This window comes from Hyperolius riggenbachi, chromosome 2 (genome assembly GCF_040937935.1).
Source record: "Hyperolius riggenbachi isolate aHypRig1 chromosome 2, aHypRig1.pri, whole genome shotgun sequence".
Taxonomy (NCBI): Eukaryota; Metazoa; Chordata; class Amphibia; order Anura; family Hyperoliidae; genus Hyperolius; species Hyperolius riggenbachi.
Window position 1 is genome coordinate 431,736,477 of NC_090647.1, and position 20,601 is coordinate 431,757,077.

Genomic DNA, 20,601 nt, shown 5'->3' on the forward strand with positions numbered 1-20,601 from the left:
ATCAAGTGCCTCACCGGCAAGTTGTTTCTCCGCTGAATAATGGCCAAGCTGCCATGGCCGTGTAAGACCGCCTGAAATGCCCACACACCTTTCTAGACTGCTTCAGGACGTCCTGTAGGCCTGGGTATTCACACACAAATCTCTGAATTATTACATTCAGCACATGTGCCATGCAGGGTACATGTGTCAACTTTCCCAAATTCAAAGCTGAAATGAGATTGCTGCCGTTGGCACACACCACGTTGCTGATTTACAGTTGGTGCGGGGTCAGCCACTGATCCACCTGTTTGTTCAGAGCAGGCAGGAGAGCTGCTCCAGTGTGACTCTCCGCTTTGAGGCAAGACATGTCTAAGGTGGAGTGACACCGTCGTACCTGGCATGCAGCATAGGCCCTGGGGAGCTGGGGCTGTGTAGCTGGAGAGGAGATCGCAGCACCAGTAGAGTTGTACTGCCACTCAGCCAAGGAGGAGACGGACGACCACAGTGAAGAGGATGTAGCAGGAAGAGTAGGAGGAGAAAGAGAGGAGGTGGCAGGAGGCCTGCCTGCAAGCCGTGGAGGTGTCACAACTAGGTCCGCTGCACAGCCACATACTCCCTGCTTGCCAGCGATCACCAGGTTGACCCAATGGGCTATGTACCTGCCCTGACCGTGCTTGGCAGCCCAGGCATCTGTGGTCACATGGACCCTTGACCCAACGCTGTGTGCCAGAGATGACAGCGTTTGCCTTTCAACTTCATGGTACAGTTTGGGTATCGCCTTTTTTGAGAAATAACTGCGTCTTGGTATCTTACCCTGCGTTGTCCCAATGGCCATAAATTTTCGGAAGGCCTCAGAGTCCACCAACTGGTATGGTAACAGCTGGCGAGCTAACAGTTCCGCCAAGCCAGCTGTCAGACGCTGGGCAAGGGGGTGACTGGCAGACATTGGCTTCTTCCGCTCAAAGATTTCCCTCACGGATACCTGGCTGCTGCTGTGGGCAGAGGAGCAGGAACCACTCAAGGTGAGAGGCGGAGTGGAGGAGGGTGGCTGTGATTGTGAAAGTGCAAGGGAGAAAGCGACTGAAGATGATGCACCTGAAGGAGGAAGAGGAGAAGGAGGGTGGCTTTGCTTTTTTGTGCTGCTTTTCTGCAGGTGGTCTTCCCATTGCAGTTTGTGCCTTTTCTCCATGTGCCTTCATAAGGCAGTTGTCCCTACGTGGGTGTTGGCTTTTCCACGGCTCAATTTTTGGTGGCAGAGAGAACAAATGGCATTGCTCTCATCTGAGGCAGACACACAAAAAAATTCCACACCGCTGAGCCCTGGGGTGATGGCACTATGGTGGCGTCAGCAGCTGACGTTGAAGGGCATGTTGGCTGGCTATCCATAGGTGGCAATACATGGCGCCGGACACTGTCACCAGCTGCTTCTTTCAGGAACTCGTCTCCTCCTACTCCTCTCTGACTTCCCCTCTGAACTGCCCCCTGTTCCTCTCCTCTATTGGGAACCCACGTGACATCCATATCATCATAATCATCATCATCATAATCATCCTCCCCAGCTTCGCTTGTATCAGACACCTCCAAAACTGCACCAACAGCAGGTACTTCATCATCCTCCTCACACCTTACGTCCATAGTGTCGCCTAACTCAGACATATGAGGTGGTGTAACTTGCTTAGCGCCTTCATCTTGTTGTAAAAATAATGGTTGTGAATCAGTTAATTCCCCACCAACTAACTCCTGCGAAATGTCAAATGTAGCAGATGTGGAGCTTGGAGTAGATCTGGTGGCTGCGGAAGATGAGGTGTTCTGTGTTAAATAGTCAACCACGTCCTGACAATCTTGGGAGTTGATGCCTTCTTCTGAGCACTCTACTTTGGTCAGGGCCGCACAAAATCACGTCAGCACGACCTTGAACATACCTGCCGGGTGGCCTGCCTCTGGGTCTGCCTCTGGCTTTGCCTCTGCCTGTTGTTTTGTCCATATCGGGGGGGATGAAGTGAAAGGTACGCACTGACTTGAATAATACAATGTGCAGTCACACAGATGCAGTGAAAGGTATGCATTGACTGGTATTACAATACAATGTGCAGCTGTCACACAGGTGCAGTTAACAGGTATGCACGGACTGGTATATAAAACAGCGTGCGTTCACACAGGTGCAGTGAACAGGTATGCACAGACTGGTATTACAAATGTGCAGCTGTCACACATGCACACACAGAGGCCATGAACAGGTATGCAGTGACTAGTATTACAAATGTGCAGCTGTCACACACACAGGTACAGTGAACAGATATGCAGTGACTGGTATATAATATAACACTGCGTGCGGTCATGTAGGTGTACTGAACAGGTATGCCGTGACTGGTATCAATACAATGTGCAGCTGTCACACACACAGGTACCGTGAACAGGCGCAGTGACTGGTATATAACACTGCATGCTTCTGTCACGCAGGTGCAGTAAACATGAACAGGTATGCAGTGATTGCTATTACAAATGTGCAGCTGTCACACACACAGGTACCGTGAACAGGTGCAGTGACTGGTATACAACACTGCATGCTTCTGTCACGTAGGTGCAGTAAACATGAACAGGTATGCAGTGACTGGTATTACAAATGTGCAGCTGTCACACACACAGGTACCGTGAACAGGCGCAGTGACTGGTATATAACACTGCATGCTTCTGTCACGCAGGTGCAGTAAACATGAACAGGTATGCAGTGATTGCTATTACAAATGTGCAGCTGTCACACACACAGGTACCGTGAACAGGTGCAGTGACTGGTATACAACACTGCATGCTTCTGTCACGCAGGTGCAGTAAACATGAACAGGTGATTGGTATTACAAATGTGCAGCTACCTGTCACACATGTGCAGTGAAAAGGTAGGCACTGAATGTGCTGGGCTTGGCAGTGGCACAGTAGAAATTAGCAAGGGGCCAAGGGCCAGCTGCAACTGACTGACAGGGCTGTATATGTAAGTGTCAGTGGGACACACACACACAAAAAAAAAATAGATCACATGAACAACATTAGCTCTCAAAAGCTGTTGAGGGGTGCTTTTTAGCAATAAGTATCAGCAGGAGCAAGCTAACAAGCCTAACAAGAGCCTAACTAAGCTTTCCCTATGTCTCTGCAGCAACTCTCACTTCTCTAATTACTGCAGCCACAGGGGTGAGGTAAATGGCCAACGCTGCCTGCCTTTTATAAGGGGGGCTCCAGGAGGGAGTGTAGCCTGATTGGCTACCCTGTGTCTGCTGACTGTGATGTAGAGGGTCAAAGTTGAGCCTAATGTTGTAGTATAGGGGGCGGGTCGAACTTGCATATAGTTCACGGTTTACCATGAACGCGAACCACAGAAGTTCGCGTATTTGCGTTCGCATGCGAACTGTTCGGGCCATCTCTATTTCTAATGTCAAAAAATGAAAATGCAAATATGTGCGTTAAATGTGAACGGTGAACAGCCCATGTTCACCGGTGAACTGTTTGGGCCATCTCTAGTCACTATCATGTTAGAATGCTGCTATGTATTCCAGTTTCCAAAGAGAGGGGATCATGCTCATCTTCAGTATGTCGCAGTACATGATAGCGTTCATGAACTGTAGCTCCCCAGTGACGGCAGCACTCATGCAGCCCCAAACCATGACACTTCCACTGCCATGCTTGACAATAGGCAAGTCTTTGTACACCTCGCCAGGACAGGTTCTAGACTCCTTATTGCCTGAACTGAAGCAAACTTGAGGATGTGCCCCCCCACCCCCGGGAGCAACACACACACACACACACACACATATATATATATATATATATATACATATATATATATATATATATATATATATATATATATATATATATATATATATATATATATATATATATATAATCTGTCTGCTCCACTGTGAACGGAATGCCCACTGTGTACCTAGCCTTACATTATACACATTTGAATGCATTTTTTGCTCTACAACAAAACGCATATGATTCTAATAAATGTGCTCCCTACCTATAAGCCATGCTAGCAGAGAATTTCACCAGGCCCTGTGCAGACAGTGTAAAGGTAGCCATACTTCTAGCGATGATGAGCAGATTCGATCAAGAGACAAATCTATCTCTAATTGAATGTGTTCAGAGAGAGATCTCTTGGTTGCCCATACACCGCAGGCCGATTCCTGATCAATTTCATGCTGGAATCGATCCGGAATCAGCCTTGTGACACTGTATCTTGGCCGGCATGCCACCCCAACATTTTCCCCCTAATGTTAAAGGTGTCCCTGGTGCCCCGTGCATGTCATGAGATGAGCGACTGTTAGCAGGCATTTGGTCCGATCCAATCAGTGGATCAACTCGTGCTACTGTTGGGCTGATATTGTGCAGTTGGCCATGTGTGTACAAGTTGTTTGAATGACTTGTACTTGTTTTTAATGTGGCCATATCGTGCAGTCAGTTGTTCTGCTCTCATGCGCAGTATGTTGGTTGTTCATTTGGTTGGTGCACAGAAAATGCAAGTCATTCAACCACTTGGTCGTGTTGTCTGATTGCTCGTGTGCTTTAGTTGGACGTGTGCACATGAGGTCAGTGTTTTTTCCATTGTCCCTCTGTTAAGAATAATTAACTTTTCAAGGTCTAAAGTCCTAGATAAATGTAGTTAAATGACAAGAAAAAAAAAAAAGGACACAAAGGCCAGCTTTACAATTTTATACAGGGCTTGAAAGTTCATAGCTTATTAAAAATGTAATAAATCTCCAAAACGGCAAGTTTTATTTTAGAAACATTTTAATTTCCCCATGCTTTACTTAAAGCTTGTTCTTCTTTTCATTTCCTATAACACACCTCAATTTTCTTTATTGGCTTCCAGTTCCAAACAGCATACAATTCTAGTTATGCTTTGCCTTTAAAGGGAACCTGAGATGGGGCTAAAACAACAGCCTACAGGTGCAGAATGCACCTGAGATGGGGCTAAAACAACAGCCTACAGGTGCAGAATGCACCTGGCGACAGGAGCGAGACGGGGGAGCGTGCCTGGCCGGACTGCATCTTTGCTGACTGGCCCTGACTGGAGGATTTTTCGGGGCCAGTTGCGGGCAAATGAGGAGACAACTGCAGACAACGAGGGAGCGATCAGGCCGGAGGGGGCTGGAGGAAGTCCCAGGTAAGTATTTTTTTTATTTCATGCCATCTCAGGTACACTTTTAAGCATTGAAGCGCATTCTAATGCGAAACGTCCGTCAGGCAGCTGCACCCTGCACCCACCACTTACTGACCTGCGCACCAGGACCAGTATGTGCACCAGTTTTATATCTTGCTGCACGTGTTAGTATTTGGAATTGGTAGAAGGAAGGAGTAGGTCCACTTCAATGTCTCAAGAGTTTATTCAGGACTTATCCCATACAGATAGACATGCACATTGTGCAGTTACAGATAGACCTGCACATTGCGCATGTCTATCTGTATGGCATAAGTCCTGAATAAACTCTTGAGACATTGAAGCGGACCTACTACTTCCTTCTACCAGTTTACCATTTGGCCCAGGCCGCCCAGGTCCAGCTCTGTCCATTGCCAGAGTGTAGCGGTATACACATCCTTCTATTCCTTAGTATTTGGAATGCTGCTGATTGCACCTTGACAATGAAATAAACCGTTTATGCATGCAGTGCTGACCAACGTTCCTTTTCTTCAATTAATGCATATGTATCTTTAGTCAGAGCATGCATAGCATGGTGATTGGATACTATATGGACCTGGGTAAAACAGTTAAAACCCTCCATTGTATACTGCTGTGCCAACATCAGAATTTGTACTCCTACCTTACATGCAAAATACACTTTAAATCAGTTCACAACTGCAGACCCCCGTATACTGTATGTGTAGCTTTACTCAAAAATATACCCATAAACACCCTTTCCTTTCTTACTATTCATGCCTTTAAAACCTCTGTAGAGTCCCGTAGACCTCTGTAGAGTCCACACTCTGAAACTCCTTCCCTTGTACAACTAGACTTTCCACTACCTTTTCTATTTTAACCATTTAGCTGCTTGGACGTGATTGTCACGTCCAGGCCGCTGGTGTAGCGCTACTGCACGCTCCCATGCGCACTCCCGTGCTGCCCCCGTTAGCCAACATAGTTCCCATTCATTGCTATGTTCCCATTCATTGATCTAAGTTCCCTGCAGAAACACTTCTTATCAGAAGCCGCAGTCTTTCTGAGAAAAAAAAGTTTCCCGTCCTCCCTATACTTCCTGGAAGCGGACTAAAAAAAATTTTTTTTTGACTGTGGCCATCTTGTGGCCAAATAGTAAAACTACATCCACATTCATTTTTTATTAAATAAACACATATTATTACATTTAAAATTAACTGTTTACCTCCCACACCAAGAATTACCCAAATACAATTTTCAATGAAAAAAAAAAAGATTACAATTAAAAAAACAAACATATATAGTTACCTAAGGGTCTGAACTTTTTTCATATGTATGTGAAGAGGGTGTATTACTAATATTTTTTATATTATAAGCTTGTAAATAGTGATGGATGCAACACTGAAAAAATGCACCTTTATTTCCAAATAAAATACTCCTGTTAAAATACTCCTGTTAAAATGCATTTAGAAAAAAGTAATTCTTAAAGCGGTATTGTCACCAATAAAAATCAAATTTCAACAGCAACTGGTCTGAGTGTATTAAGTGATAAAGATGCTGATCCTGCATTCAAAACTTTTTCTGCTGTTATAGTTTGGAGTTATCACATACTTTAGGAGCACTGGCCCTAGTGCCAAACAGTGCCAAAAAGTTGAATGCTGGGAGTTCTTTTTATCTATAATATATTCCTCCTCTTCCATTTATTTCCCTGCCTAGCTGATCACTTGTGTTTACAAGCAAGGCTGAGGTGACTCAGTGATTGGATGTGTAAATAAAAAAAAAGACTCTGGGAGGAGGGCAGCTAATGAATACACAATGAGCAAGAGAAGGGAGGGGGGGGGGGGATCAGGAAGGATATGATGTCAGCATTAGCTTGGCAAAATGGCCACTGCCTGCAGTAGGATTCTCTGCTTTTCATTTATAAAATTCACAGGAATCATTACGTGGATAGCACAATACATCTGTTATGTGAGTAGAAGTAGTATTTATCTTCTTATATATATGTTTTTTATTACTAGGTTAGCATGGGTGTCGCTTGTTCTTTAACAAAATGTACCACCCAAAGAAAGCCTAATTAGTGGCAGAAAAAACAAGATATAGTAAATTCATTGTGATAATTAGTGATAAAGTTATTGGCGAATCAATCGGAGGTGAAAATTGCTCGGATGCATAAGGTGAAAAACAACTGAGGGCTGAAATGGGTAAACAAGTTTTTATAATCTATCTCTTCAAAATTGCCTACTTATCTACTTTCTGCGCTATCCGTATACAGTGCTGCCCATAATTATTCATACCTATGTCATTGACAGGGAATGACACAGGTTTTTCCCAAAAGATAATAAGACGATGTACAAGAGATATTGTTGTGGAAGAAAAAAAATTCTCCGCTCTTATTTACATTTGAGCAAAACGTGTCCAGCCCAAAATTATTCATACCCTTCACAAACTGTCACAGTCTGTGGGAAAGTCCAAAGTTATATACCATTCCAAGTAGTCCAAGCTGTTCTTAAGCATCCTAATTAACCTGATTAATTGGGAACAGCTGCTTTAATCAACTCAACAGGTGAAAAACAGCAGCTCTCTGCAGTTGGTTTGTGGACAGTCATGGCTAAGACAAAGCAGCCCATTGAGGACCTGCGGCTGCGCATTGTGGCTGCTATCAAGTCAGGAAAGGGCTACAAGGACATTTCTAAATGTTTTCAAGTTCCAGTGGCTACAGTGCAAAGTATTATTAAAAAAAATACAAAATGTTCCGCACTGTGGAAAATCTCAGAGGATGTGGTCGAAAGCCCAAAGTGACACCTGTGCTGGCCAGGAGGATAGTGAGAGAGGTGAAGAAGAATCCAAGGATCACCGCCAAGGCCATCCTGGTGAATCTGGGCTCTGTTGGTGGTAATGTCTCAAGGCAGACAATCCAACGGACACTGCAAACTGCTGGGTTCCATGGATGCAGACCAAGGAGGACACCACTTTTCCAGATAAGATGTAGCTGCAGGCAGTCCAGCGCTGGCTCCCCCGAAGCATCCCAGAATCCGCCCCCGACAAGCCTGACAAGCGCTGATAAGCACCAATTTATTTACCTTCCCTGGCTCCAGCGGGGCGCTGTTGCGGCTCTCAGCACGGAGATAGGCGGAAATAGCCGATCTCCGTCGGGTCTGCTCTACTGCACAGACGCAGGAGACTTGCACCTGCGCAGTAGAGCGGACCGACAGCGATCTGCTATTTACGCCTATCTCCGAGCATAGAGCCGATACTGCGCCTGCGTTAGAGCCGAGAAGGTAAATATTTACATCCCCGCTATATGGAGGGGTACAGCGAGGCCGCCGTGGGACACAGGAGGATGGGGGAAGCCTCGATCGGATCCGGAGGCTTTCCCCACCTGAGGTAAGAACCCCCAAGGCGAACTTTTTTTCGTTACAGGTTTTCTTTAAAGATTTGGGACTTACTGCTAAAGATGAATGGGCAAAAATACCTGTGGAGACATGCAAAAAGCTCGTCTGCAATTATAGGAAGCGTTTGATTGCTGTAATAGCCAATAAAGGCTTTTCTATTGATTATTGGGAAGGGTATGAATAATTTTGGACTGGACACTTTTTGCTCAAATGTAAATAAAAGCTGAGAAATGTTTTTTTTCCCCACAATAATGCCTCTTGTACACAGTCTTATTATCTTTTGGGAGACACCTATGTCATTTCCCGTCAAAAAATTACTTGCTGGTTGAATAAAAGTAACTTTAAGTCAAAATTTGCCAGGGGTATGAATAATTATGGGCAGCACTGCACATATTTCTAGGAAAACTGCAAAGCCTTTCTCCCATCTTTCTTACCTAGACCTCTTCTGTTAAGCAGACAAATAGTGATTGTTTCCAGAGATGGATTAAGATGTAACAGGGCCCTAGGTAAGGTAGTAGATTAATTAATGTGGTCCTTTTGTTAAAATAAAGTGGAGAGAGGTCAGTCAGGTGGCAGGTGGGCCCCTTAACTAAGCCTCAAGCACCTGCGTAGTTACCTGGTGGATGATCCAGCTATGATTGTTTCCCCTCCCTTGTTCATCATAGAATGTTCATCATCATGAACATTTTACTGGAAAAAAATTAAATTGGGTGAAAGCCAATCAGTGTATTCTTTCATGTATATGGGCCCTTTCACACTTATGTGTGGTGCTGGCAGTTATGACGCACCCCACATTATGCACAACACGCATGGTGACATAAAAATACATTAACAGTACAGAAAGTGTTCCCATGCATTGTAATGCGACATGCCAAGGAACACTTCGTCACACGATGCATGCAATTTCGGGTATATTGTACCAATGTTTCGGCCACCAATGTTCACACTGTAATGGACCCTGCTGTGCATATCATGCTTCAGAAATGCATGCCCAAAATCACATTTGTGCACGTGTTGTCTAGTGTGAAAGAGCCCTTATAGAGGAGGAAGTATGCAACACCCTGACTCATCATGCTCTTTCCTAGCAGCCCTGTTTGTTTGCTAATCAACCTCATTACATATACAAAGGTTTGGCAATCGAAGGTAAACTTCTGACTTCCTCAATGATGACCAAATACAAACAAACAAACAAACATTGATTGGCTGTGTAAAAATGTAATCATTGGTAATATTAATATGACAACTACTCAGGGGCAGATAAAAAGCATGATTCTAGTCATACAAAAGGCCAGGTCTGGCATTACGCCTGGAGCCGAAAAATGGGCCTGGCCATGAACCACGATGTGGGTGTGGTCACAGGTGGAGCAAAATGTACATGAACTTAGCAATGGTGGGACATTAGACTAGGGCTATGGTAGGGATTAGATTGCGAGTGCCTCCGACACAGGTGCCCCCCAGTTTAGGTAGTGACAGGGAAACTTAAGCCATGCCCCCTGTGTAGCATTAAGCCACCCCCCAGATTTTGTAGAAAGGCAGAAAGAGAGAGACAGCAGAAAGACGGAGAGAGAGATAGCAGAAAGGCTGAGAGAGAGAGGGAGAGAGAAAGAGAGAGTGCGAGTAGAAAGGCATTGAGAGAGAGAGCAGAAAGGCAGAGAGAGAGAGAGACACAGCAGAAAGGCAGAGAGAGAGAGAGAGAGAGAGAGCAGAAAGGCAGAGAGAGAGAGAGAGGGAGAGACAGCAGAAAGGCAGAGACAGAGAAAGAGACAGCAGAAAGGCAGAGAGAGAAACAGCAGAAATGCAGATAGAGACAGCAGAAAGGCAGAGAGAGAGAGACCGCATAGACGCAGAGAGAGAGAAAGACAGCAGAAAGGCAGAGAGAGAGAGAGAGAGAGCAGAAAGGCAGAGAGAGAGAGAGACAGCAGAGAGAGAGAGAGTTGAGAGGCAGAGAAAGAGAGACAGCAGAAAGGCAGAGAAGGAGACACAGCAGAGAGAGAGAGAGTTGAGAGGCAGAGAAAGAGGGACAGCAGAAAGAAAGAGACAGCAGAAAGGCAGAAAGAGAGAGTGACAGCAGAAAACGACATCAGAAAAGCAGAGAGATTATAGTTGCCCCCAGTACAGCTAGTATAGTTGCCCCCAGTGTAGGTAGTGTAGTTGCCCCAGTATTAGTATAGATGCCCCCAGTGTAGGTAGTATAGTCGCCCCCAGTATAGCTAGTATAGTCACCCCCAGTATAGCATAGTTGCCCCCAGTATGGGGGAAGCTTGTAAGGAGGGACAGTGGCAGGGAGGGGGGCCAGACCCTAATTTGGAGGGGGGAAGCGCCAGAAGGAGGAGACCCAGGTGAGGGAGGTGGGGGGTCTGGCCCCCCTCCCAGCCGCTGTCCCCGCCGGGGGGGGGGGGGCGCATGCCCCATTTTGCCCAATGTGTGGATGCCCATGATACCTGGGGCTCCCTTCAACCCACTGATTGCTCCCTCGCCATCCTCCCGCCCTACCTGGATCCTCAGCTATAAGGCCTGATAATTCCTTCAGTCGGGGGCCATTTTTTCTATTCCCTCTCCCCCCACTCCCATCTCACGTTTCCTTTAAAGGACGTCTGTGGCAAAAATAAAAGTTTACATTTTATCTACTTTAGGACCTTAAAGAGGAACTCCAGCCTAAACAAACATACTGTCATTAAGTTACATTAGTTATGTTAATTAAAATAGATAGGTAATATAATCTCTTACCCACACTGTTTTAAAATAACAGGCAAATGTTTGATTTCATGAAGGCAGCCATCTTTTTTGTTGAAAGGATGTGACAGGGAACATGAGACACAGTTCCAACTGTCCTGTGTCCTGAGCACCTCTCCCAGTTGCTAGGCAACGTGAATAACAACATAGGAAATCCCATCATGCTCTGCACAGCATCAGGGAAAAAAAACCTGGGCTTTTTTTCTTTGATGGGTGGAGCTTAGCTAAAAATGCAGCTAAAATGATGCTTTGGTAAGAAAAACAAAGTTCTGATGCTGTGAAACTGTTAAAGAAACACCAAGCCTTTTCAGTGCTGCTGAGTAGATTTTTAGTCCGGAGGTTCACTTTAACCACTTGAGGACCACAGTCTTTCTACCCCTTAAGGACCAGAGCCTTTTTCTCCATTCAGACCACTGCAGTTTTCACGGTTTATTGCTCGGTCATACAACCTACCACCTAAATTAATTTTACCTCCTTTTCCTGTCACTAATATAGCTTTCTTTTGGTGCTATTTGATTGCTGCTGCGAGTTTTAGTTTTTATTATATTCATCAAAAAAGACATGAATTTTGTCAAAAAATGACTTTTTTAACTTTCTGTGCTGATATTTTTCAAATAAAGTAAAATTTCCTATACATTTGAGCACGAAAGTTATTCTGCTACATGTCTTTGATAAAAAAAAAACCATTCAGTGTATATTTATTGGATTGGGTAAAAGTTATAGCGTTTACAAACTATGGTGCCAAAAGTGAATTTTCCCATTTTGAAGCATCACTGACTTTTCTGAGCACCTGTCATGTTTCATTAAGGTGCTAAAATTCCAGGATAGTATAAATATCCCCCAAATGACCCCATTTTGGAAAGAAGACATTCCAAAGTATTCACTGAGAGGCATGGTGAGTTCATAGAAGATTTTATTTTTTGTCACAAGTTAGCGGAAAATGACACTTTGTGACCAAAAAAAAAAGTTTCCATTTCTTCTAACTTGCGACAAAAAAAAATGAAATCTGCCACGGACTCACTATGCTCCTCTCTGAATACCTTGAAAGGTCTACTTTCCAAAATGGGGTCATTTGTGGGGTGTGTTTACTGTCCTTGCATTTTGGTGAGTGCTAAATTGTAAGCACCCCTGTAAAGCCTAAAGGTGCTTATTGGACTTTGGGCCCCTTAGCTCAGTTAGGCTGCAAAAAAGTGCCACACATGTGGTATTGCCGTACTCAGGAGAAGCAGTATAATGTGTTTTGGGGTGTATTTTTACACATACCCATGCTGGGTGGGAGAAATATCTCTGTAAATGACAATTTTTTTATTTTTTTTACACACAATTGTCCATTTACAGAGATATTTCTCCCACTCAGCATGGGTATGTGTAAAAATACACCCCAAAACACATTATACTACTTCTCCTGAGTACGGCGATACCACATGTGTGGCACTTTTTTGCACCCTAACTGCGCTAAGGGGCCCAAAGTCCAATGAGTACCTTTAGGATTTCACAGGTAATTTTGCGACATTTGGTATCAAGACTACTCCTCACGGTTTAGTGCCCCTAAAATGCCAGGGCAGTATAGGAACCCCACAAATGACCCCATTTTAGAAAGAAGACACCCCAAGGTATTCCGTTAGGAGTATGGTGAGTTCATAGAAGATTTTATTTTTTGTCACAAGTAAGCGGAAATTGATTTTAATTGTTTTTTTTCACAAAGTGTCATTTTCCGCTAACTTGTGACAAAAAATAAAATCTTCTATGAACTCACCATACTCCTAACGGAATACCTTTGGGTGTCTTCTTTCTAAAATGGGGTCATTTGTGGGGTTCCTATACTGCCCTGGCATTTTAGGGGCCCTAAACCGTGAGGAGTAGTCTTGAAACCAAATGTCGCAAAATGACCTGTGAAATCCTAAAGGTACTCATTGGACTTTGGGCCCCTTAGCGCACTTAGGGTGGTACCGCTGTACTCAGGAGAAGTAGTATAATGTGTTTTGTGGTGTATTTTTACACATACCCATGCTGGGTGGGAGAAATATCTCTGTAAATGACAAGTTTTTGCCTGTATGAGACGCCGTCTCCTCCCCCAGACCCCTGGGCTCACCCAGCTCTACTGCACCATGTTGGGGGACATTGCACAGCATTTGATCCACGCTTTGAGCGCTTCCAGCATACCGGGACTGGCACCGCAGCACGTGTTCGTGCACCTCTCGGGCACATCACCATACCAGTGGACATCTACAGCCATGACACTGCAAGCTTCATGCACACCAGCGGGGCAACCAGTTGGTTAACCGCCTTGAGAGACCAGTCGCCGGCACCCTTGGACACACATGGATCGCAGGAGGGTGAGATACAGGCAATACCCATATGGGGATTTTGACTGATACAGTGTGTTGCATGGCTTAAGCTACGCTGTCTGCTTTTTCCACATCTTTGCCAGCCTGCTTGTGTCTTTGCTTTGGACCGCAAAGTGCTCTATGTTGCAGTGTTCGTTCTGGACTGCCCCTCTCACAGCGATCTAGTGCTGAATCATTTCAGTACATCCACATGAGCTTATACCATTGGTATGTGGTTAAGGCCATTCCAAGGGGGCAATTCCTCAGGGCAAGACGCATTTGCACTAACAATGAAGATTACTGTCGGGCTAGTCATTCGATAGGTCTCAAGTTCACACAGAAGGGGTACGATAGTGCAAGAATCGAAAAGGTCAAACAAGAAGTTTTGGCTATAGACAGGTCCACCTTACTGCAGAGTTCCACTAGAAGGAAGGGGACTAAGGGGATTCCTTTTGTCACTGGTTTAGGTAAGAACACCGAATTGATTAAACAGTCCATCCGCAGATTTTGGCCCCTGTTGAGTGCAGATAAGGAGTTAGGACCTCTCTTTAAAGAGGAGCCCGTGTTTGCCATTAGGAGGGGCAAAACGATTCAAGATAGTGTGAGACACACAGACACGGCCCCCATAGTGAGTGAGGTGAGCATGGGTAAAGCGGGGACGTACCCGTGCCTCAATTGCAATGTATGCAATGGCATTATTAAAGGAGAAGCCGTCTGTCATCCCCATACAGGACGTAGGATAAAGATTAAGGGGAGACACTATTGTTCTACACCCTGGGTGGTCTACGGGCTCAAATGCCCTTGTGGGCTAATGTATGTGGGTGAGACCACGAGGCCGGTCAGGACGAGAATACAGGAACACAAGAGAGCCATTACCAGATATGCGGAGGGTGAACGCAAAAGTTATGACACCTCAGTTGCGAGGCACTTTGACGCTATGAGGCATGGTGCGGCGCAGCTGAGGTGGTGCGTTCTGGAAGCCATGAATCCATCCAGTAGGGGGGGAGACATGGAAAAAAGATTGAAACAAAAGGAATCTAGGTGGATCCACATGCTTGATGTGGTGGCCCCGAGAGGCATGAACGAGAGGTTACCTCTCAAATGTTTTTTATAATGCTAAAATCATGTTGTTTATAAAGCTATGTACAGAGTCTGGTTCCAATAGGATGTGCGTTGTTCTTAATGCTATAGATATCTATACATGTTGTTGATTGTATGTCCTTTTTTTAGGTGGTTAGTGGCAGTCCACAGCAGGAAGTGCCTGGAACACGGTCAGTCTTGTTTCGTTATTCATTGGTAGCCAGTCTGGAGTGCCATATGACCGTGAAGATGTGGTGTATTGGTGGACATTGTTTATTGATGGATATTAAACTATAATGGGTTAATTGCAACGGGTGGAGTTAACCACAGTGGGTGTGGTGGCTTACCCTGAATGTATATAACACTGTTTGTACTTTTATTTGCTGTTATACACCTGAGGAAGGATTTTATATCCGTAACATGTAGTGTACCTTATTCCTAATACAGCAGAATATTGCAGCCATTTGTGTGCCGTCTCTTGCTTTCTTTTGGTGTCGCCCTGAAGCCGTGGGAGCAATCCGGCTGAGACAAGGCACCGGCCAGATTCTAGGTCCAGTCGACCTAGCACACAGTTCTCCACGCATCTACTATCGGTGAGCTTATACCATTACCTGGCCAGTGATGTGTGTTAGAGGTGTGCATGGGGTCTGTGTGAGGAGATGGCCATCTCATAGCTTTTTAATCATTATGTGATCTTTAAATAGAATTTCAATAAAATGTATACTTTTTATAGATTTTGATATATCTTTACTCTATACATCACTGGCAGCATCTGTGGAACCTTATCCTCTCCAAATTTGTGTGTATTTTTTTTTACACACAATTGTCCATTTACAGAGAGATTTCTCCCACCCAGCATGGGTATGTGTAAAAATACACCCCAAAACACATTATACTACTTCTCCTGATTATGGCGATATGACATGTGTGACACTTTTTTGCAGCCTAGGTGCGCTAAGGGGCCCAACATCCTATTCACAGGTCATTTTGAGGCATTTGTTTTCTAGACAACTCCTCTCGGTTTAGGGCCCCTAAAATGCCAGGGCAGTATAGGAACCCCACAAGTGACCACATTTTAGAAAGTAGACACCCCAAGGTATTCCGTTAGGTGTATGGTGAGTTCATAGAAGATTTTATTTTTTGTCACAAGTTAGTGAAAAATGACACTTTGTGAAAAAACTATAAAAATCAATTTCCGCTAACTTTTGACAAAAAATAAAATCTTCTATGAACTCGTCATACACCTAACAGAATACCTTGGGTGTCTTTTTTCTAAAAAAGGGTCACTTGTGGGGTTACTATAGTGCCCTGGCATTTTACGGGCCCAAAACCGTGAGTAGTATGGAAACCAAATGTCTCAAAATGACTGTTCAGGGGTATAAGCATCTGCACATTTTGATGACAGGTGGTCTATGAGGAGGCGAATTTTGTGGAACCGGTCATAAGCAGGGTGGCCTTTTAGATGACAGGTTGTATTGGGCCTGATCTGATGGATAGGAGTGCTAGGGGGTGACAGGAGGTGATTGATGGATGTCTCAGGGTGTGGTTAGAGGGGAAAATACTGTAGATGCAATCAATGCACTGGGGAGGTGATCGGAAGGGGGTCTGAGGGGGATCTAAGGGTTTGGCCGAGTGATCAGGAGCCCACATGGGGCAAATTAGGGCCTGATCTGATGGGTAGGTGTGCTAGGGGGTGACAGGTGGTGACAGGAGGTGATTGATGGGTGTCTCAAGGTGTGATTAGTGGGGGGAATAGATGCAAGCAATGCACTGGCGAGGTGATCAGGGCTGGGGTCTGAGGGTGTGGGCGGGTGATTGGGTGCCCTAGGGGCACATAGGGGTCTAATCTGATGGGTAGCAGTGACAGGTGGTGACAGGGGGTGATTGATGGGTAATTAGTGGGTGTTTAGAGGAGAGAACAGATGCAATGCACTTGGGAGGTGATCTGACAGCGGGTCTGCAAGCGATCGGATGGTGTGGGTGGGTGATCAGATTGCCCGCAAGGGGCAGGTTAGGGGCTGATTGATGGGTGGCAGTGACAGGGGGTGATTGATGGGTGGCAGTGACAGGGGGTGATTGATGGGTGATTGATAGGTGATTGACAGGTGATTGACAGGTGATCAGTGGGTTATTACAGGGAAGAACAGATGTAAATAATGCACTGGCGAATTGATAAGGGGGGGTCTGAGGGCAATCTGAGCGTGTGGGCGGTTGATTAGGTGCCCACAAGGGGCAGATTAGGGTCTAATCGGATGGGTAACAGTGACAGGTGGTGATAGGGGGTGATTGATGGGTAATTAGTAGGTGTTTAGAGAAGAGAACAGATGTAAACAATGCACTTGGGAGGTGATCTGACGTCGGGTCTGCGGGCGATCTAATGGTGTGAGTGGGTGATCAGATTGCCCGCAAGGGGCAGGTTAGGAGCTGATTGATGGGTGGCAGTGACAGGGGGTGATTGATGGGTGATAGGTGATTGGCAGGTGATTAACAGGTGATCAGTGGGTTATTACAGGGAAGAACAGATGTAATTAATGCACTGGCGAATTGATAAGGGGGGGTCTGAGGGCAATATGAGCGTGTGGGCGGGTGATTGGGTGCCCGCAAGGGGCAGATTAGGGTCTGATATGATAGGTAACAGTGACAGGTGGTGATAGGGGATGATTGATGGGTAATTAGTGGGTGTTTAGAGAAGAGAACAGATGTAAACAATACACTTGGGAGGTGATTTGACGGCGGGTTTGCGGGCGATCTAATGGTGTGGTTGGGTGATCAGATTGCCCGCAAGGGGCAGGTTAGGGGCTGATTGATGAGTGGCAGTGACAGGGGGTGATTGATGGGTGATAGGTGATTGGCAGGTGAATGACAGGTGATCAGTGGGTTATTACAGGGAAGAACAGATGTAATTAATGCACTGGCGAATTGATAAGGGGGGTCTGAGGGCAATCTGAGCGTGTGGGCGGGTGATTGGGTGCCCGCAAGGTGCAGATTAGGGTCTGATCTGATAGGTAACAGTGACAGGTGGTGATAGAGGGTGATTGATGGGTGATTGATGGGTAATTAGTGGGTGTTTAGAGAAGAGAACAGATGTAAACAATACACTTGGGAGGTGATTTGACGGCGGGTTTGCGGGCGATCTAATGGTGTGGTTGGGTGATCAGATTGCCCGCAAGGGGCAGGTTAGGGGCTGATTGATGAGTGGCAGTGACAGGGGGTGATTGATGGGTGATAGGTGATTGGCAGGTGAATGACAGGTGATCAGTGGGTTATTACAGAATGTTGGGTGGCAGTGACAGGGGGTGATTGATGGGTGATTGACGGGTGATTGACAGGTGATTGACAGGTGATCAGGGGGGATAGATGCATACAGTACACGGGGGGGGGGGGGGTCTGGGGAGAATCTGAGGGGTGAGGGGGTGATCAGGAGTCCCCAGTGGGCAGTTTAAGGAGTTAAAAAAAAATTAGGGAGTGATTGATGGGTTATTAGGGGGGTGATTGGGTGCAAACAGTGGTCTGGGGGGTGGGCAGGGGGGTGTCTGAGGGGTGCTGTGGGCGATCAGGGGGCGGGGGGGGCAGATCAGTGTGTTTGGGTGCAGACTAGGGTGGCTGCAGCCTGCCCTGGTGGTCCCTCGGACACTGTGACCACCAGGGCAGGAGGCAGCCTGTATAATACGCTTTGTATACAATACAAAGTGCGTTATACGTTTTGGATGTGGCGGATCGGGGGTTAACATCCCGCCAGCGCTTCCGTATGGCCGACGGGATGTTGCAGCGGGTGGGCGGAGCCAGTTGCCGGGGGAAGCGCGCGTCATCAATGACGCGATCGCTCCCCCGGGAAAGCCGAAAGGACACAACGCCCTTGGGCGTATTGCGGTCCTTTCGGCGTCCACTTTGCCGCCGCCCATCGGCTGTGGGCGGTCGGCAAGTGGTTAATGATTGAAATCTACGCCCTGTTTTGATGGTTACCTGGCTGCCTAGATTTCAAGCCACCGATGCCGTGCGTTCTCGCCACTTTCATCGCTCCCGCCGATCTCGCCGCTGTCTCCCCACCGCAGCTCACTCGCTCTGCTGTCTCTATAATGGCAGAACCCTGTGAGTGGGTCAGGAGCCGATTTCATTGGCTCCTGACCCTGTCTATCAACGTAAGCAGCTCCCATTGGCTTACATTGATAGGCAGGGTCAGGAGCCAATGAAAGCGGCTCCTGACCGGCTCACAGGAACTCTGCAGTCATAGACACGGCAGAGTGTGTGGCCCAGGTTCCCGATGTGACAGCAAATGTGGTGAGTATGTGCGGCGATTCATCGGTGTTCCACCGTTTCTGGTACCAGCGGTCTCTGGTCCTTAAGATGTCAAAGACCGCTGGTACTTAAGTGGTTAAATTGAACTCATTTTTAGCAATGAATAGCCCTCTTTAGCCATAAAAAAAAGATGTATGTTGTAATTATATAGATGATTTCACAAGAGAAAGATAGTATTGCATGTCCACAGTAAAACCTTTACTTTCCAGTAGTTTAGCTGTTTTGCACAAAGTTTTACTGTGGATATGCACTTCCTTCCTGTGAACTGTCTATATGATTATAGTAAAATGATGGGCATAGCATAAGGAAAACTGAAAATAACAGCCATGTAAAAATAATTGTTGCTTAATGACACCATCATTCACTACTAGTGGCTTAGGGCATTAAGTGCACACATGGCCTTTTTAGGCCCGGTTCACACTTGCGGTGGCCCTCCGGAATCGCCGTGCCGGAGCCGCACCGCTTGCAGAACGGACGGAACGGACGCACGGCATAGCAATGAAAGCCTATGCGTCCGTTCACATGCGTCCGTTCTGCCGAACCGGAGCCGGACCGGATCCGGGCCGGATCCGGACTCCGGCCTCCGTTCCAACATGCGCTATTTTTTCATCCGGCTCCTCCGGCAGCCGTATCCGGGGCGGAGCCGGACTGCACCATCCGGCCAATACACACCAATGGGAACCGGAGAGCGCACAACACACTGGCTGAGAAATCCGGATGTTCTACCCCACTTCCTATGGGGATTGTTGCGGCGATATTGGATGGGGACACATGGGCAAGCATTTTGGAGTGGAGCAGCACAGCTGGATCCGGATCCGGAGATGTTGGCAGCATGTCGGAGGTGGAGGTGAGTGCTAAACAGCAGAGGGCCTGATTCCACAGGTCCCCCTTCTGCTGACCTCCCAGACCCCAACATTTTTTTTGTTTTTAACGTAACTTTTGCCAAACGGATCCGGATCGCATCCTGATGGACACCTGATGCAACCTGACCGGATCCGGATCGGATCCGGATCAGAACCGTACGGTTCCGATCTGGATCCGGTCCGGATCCGGTCAGGTCATCCGGTCCGTTTGGCAAACAACCGCTAATGTGAACCGGGCCTAAAGCAGTTTACTTGTACAGTCAGCTCAGTCCCAAGGCATGCATAAAAACTCTAGGCGCATATTGAAATAATTTAGAGAACCGGCAGAACTGCCTTTGAATCACTGCACTACACTAAATTTGGAAATTTACAGTTCAAGTCACATCGTCACTCAGCAGAACTGTGGGAAATACACATGGAGCAAACAACGGTGATGTGGACATAAACAGATATACATTTTTCATACTCCTGTCTAGTAGACAGATATCCCTGGCCATAAAAGGACATCATCATAAACGTTAAAAGTCACTGAGGAAACCCAGGGACATGTAACGACATACCTGGCAGGCAAACTTCCTTTCAGTACTCTGTGGGACATTGAAGAATAAATGGTGGAGACCTGGAGCTTCTGCATGAAGAACCTCAAAGATGCCAATCAGCAAGAGAAGACAAGAAGATAGAAGCCAAAGCTTTATATTTTAATTAAATACTTCCAAATCACAATTTTTCATTCCCTTGTGTAAACCTTGCATCAATGGCATACGGTATATATTTTTTTTCAG

General features: G+C 46.2%; 1 protein-coding gene across 1 annotated transcript in view; it reads right to left on the minus strand.

Annotated features, from left to right (window-relative positions):
- LOC137546917 (interleukin-5 receptor subunit alpha-like) overlaps window positions 1–20,397 on the minus strand; it is an 89,875-nt gene extending 69,478 nt beyond the window's left edge. The window contains exon 1 of the mRNA XM_068269949.1: window positions 20,380–20,397. The gene's annotated coding sequence lies outside the window, so the exon portion shown is untranslated. The remainder of the gene's footprint in view (window positions 1–20,379) is intronic.
- Window positions 20,398–20,601: the final 204 nt, after the last annotated feature.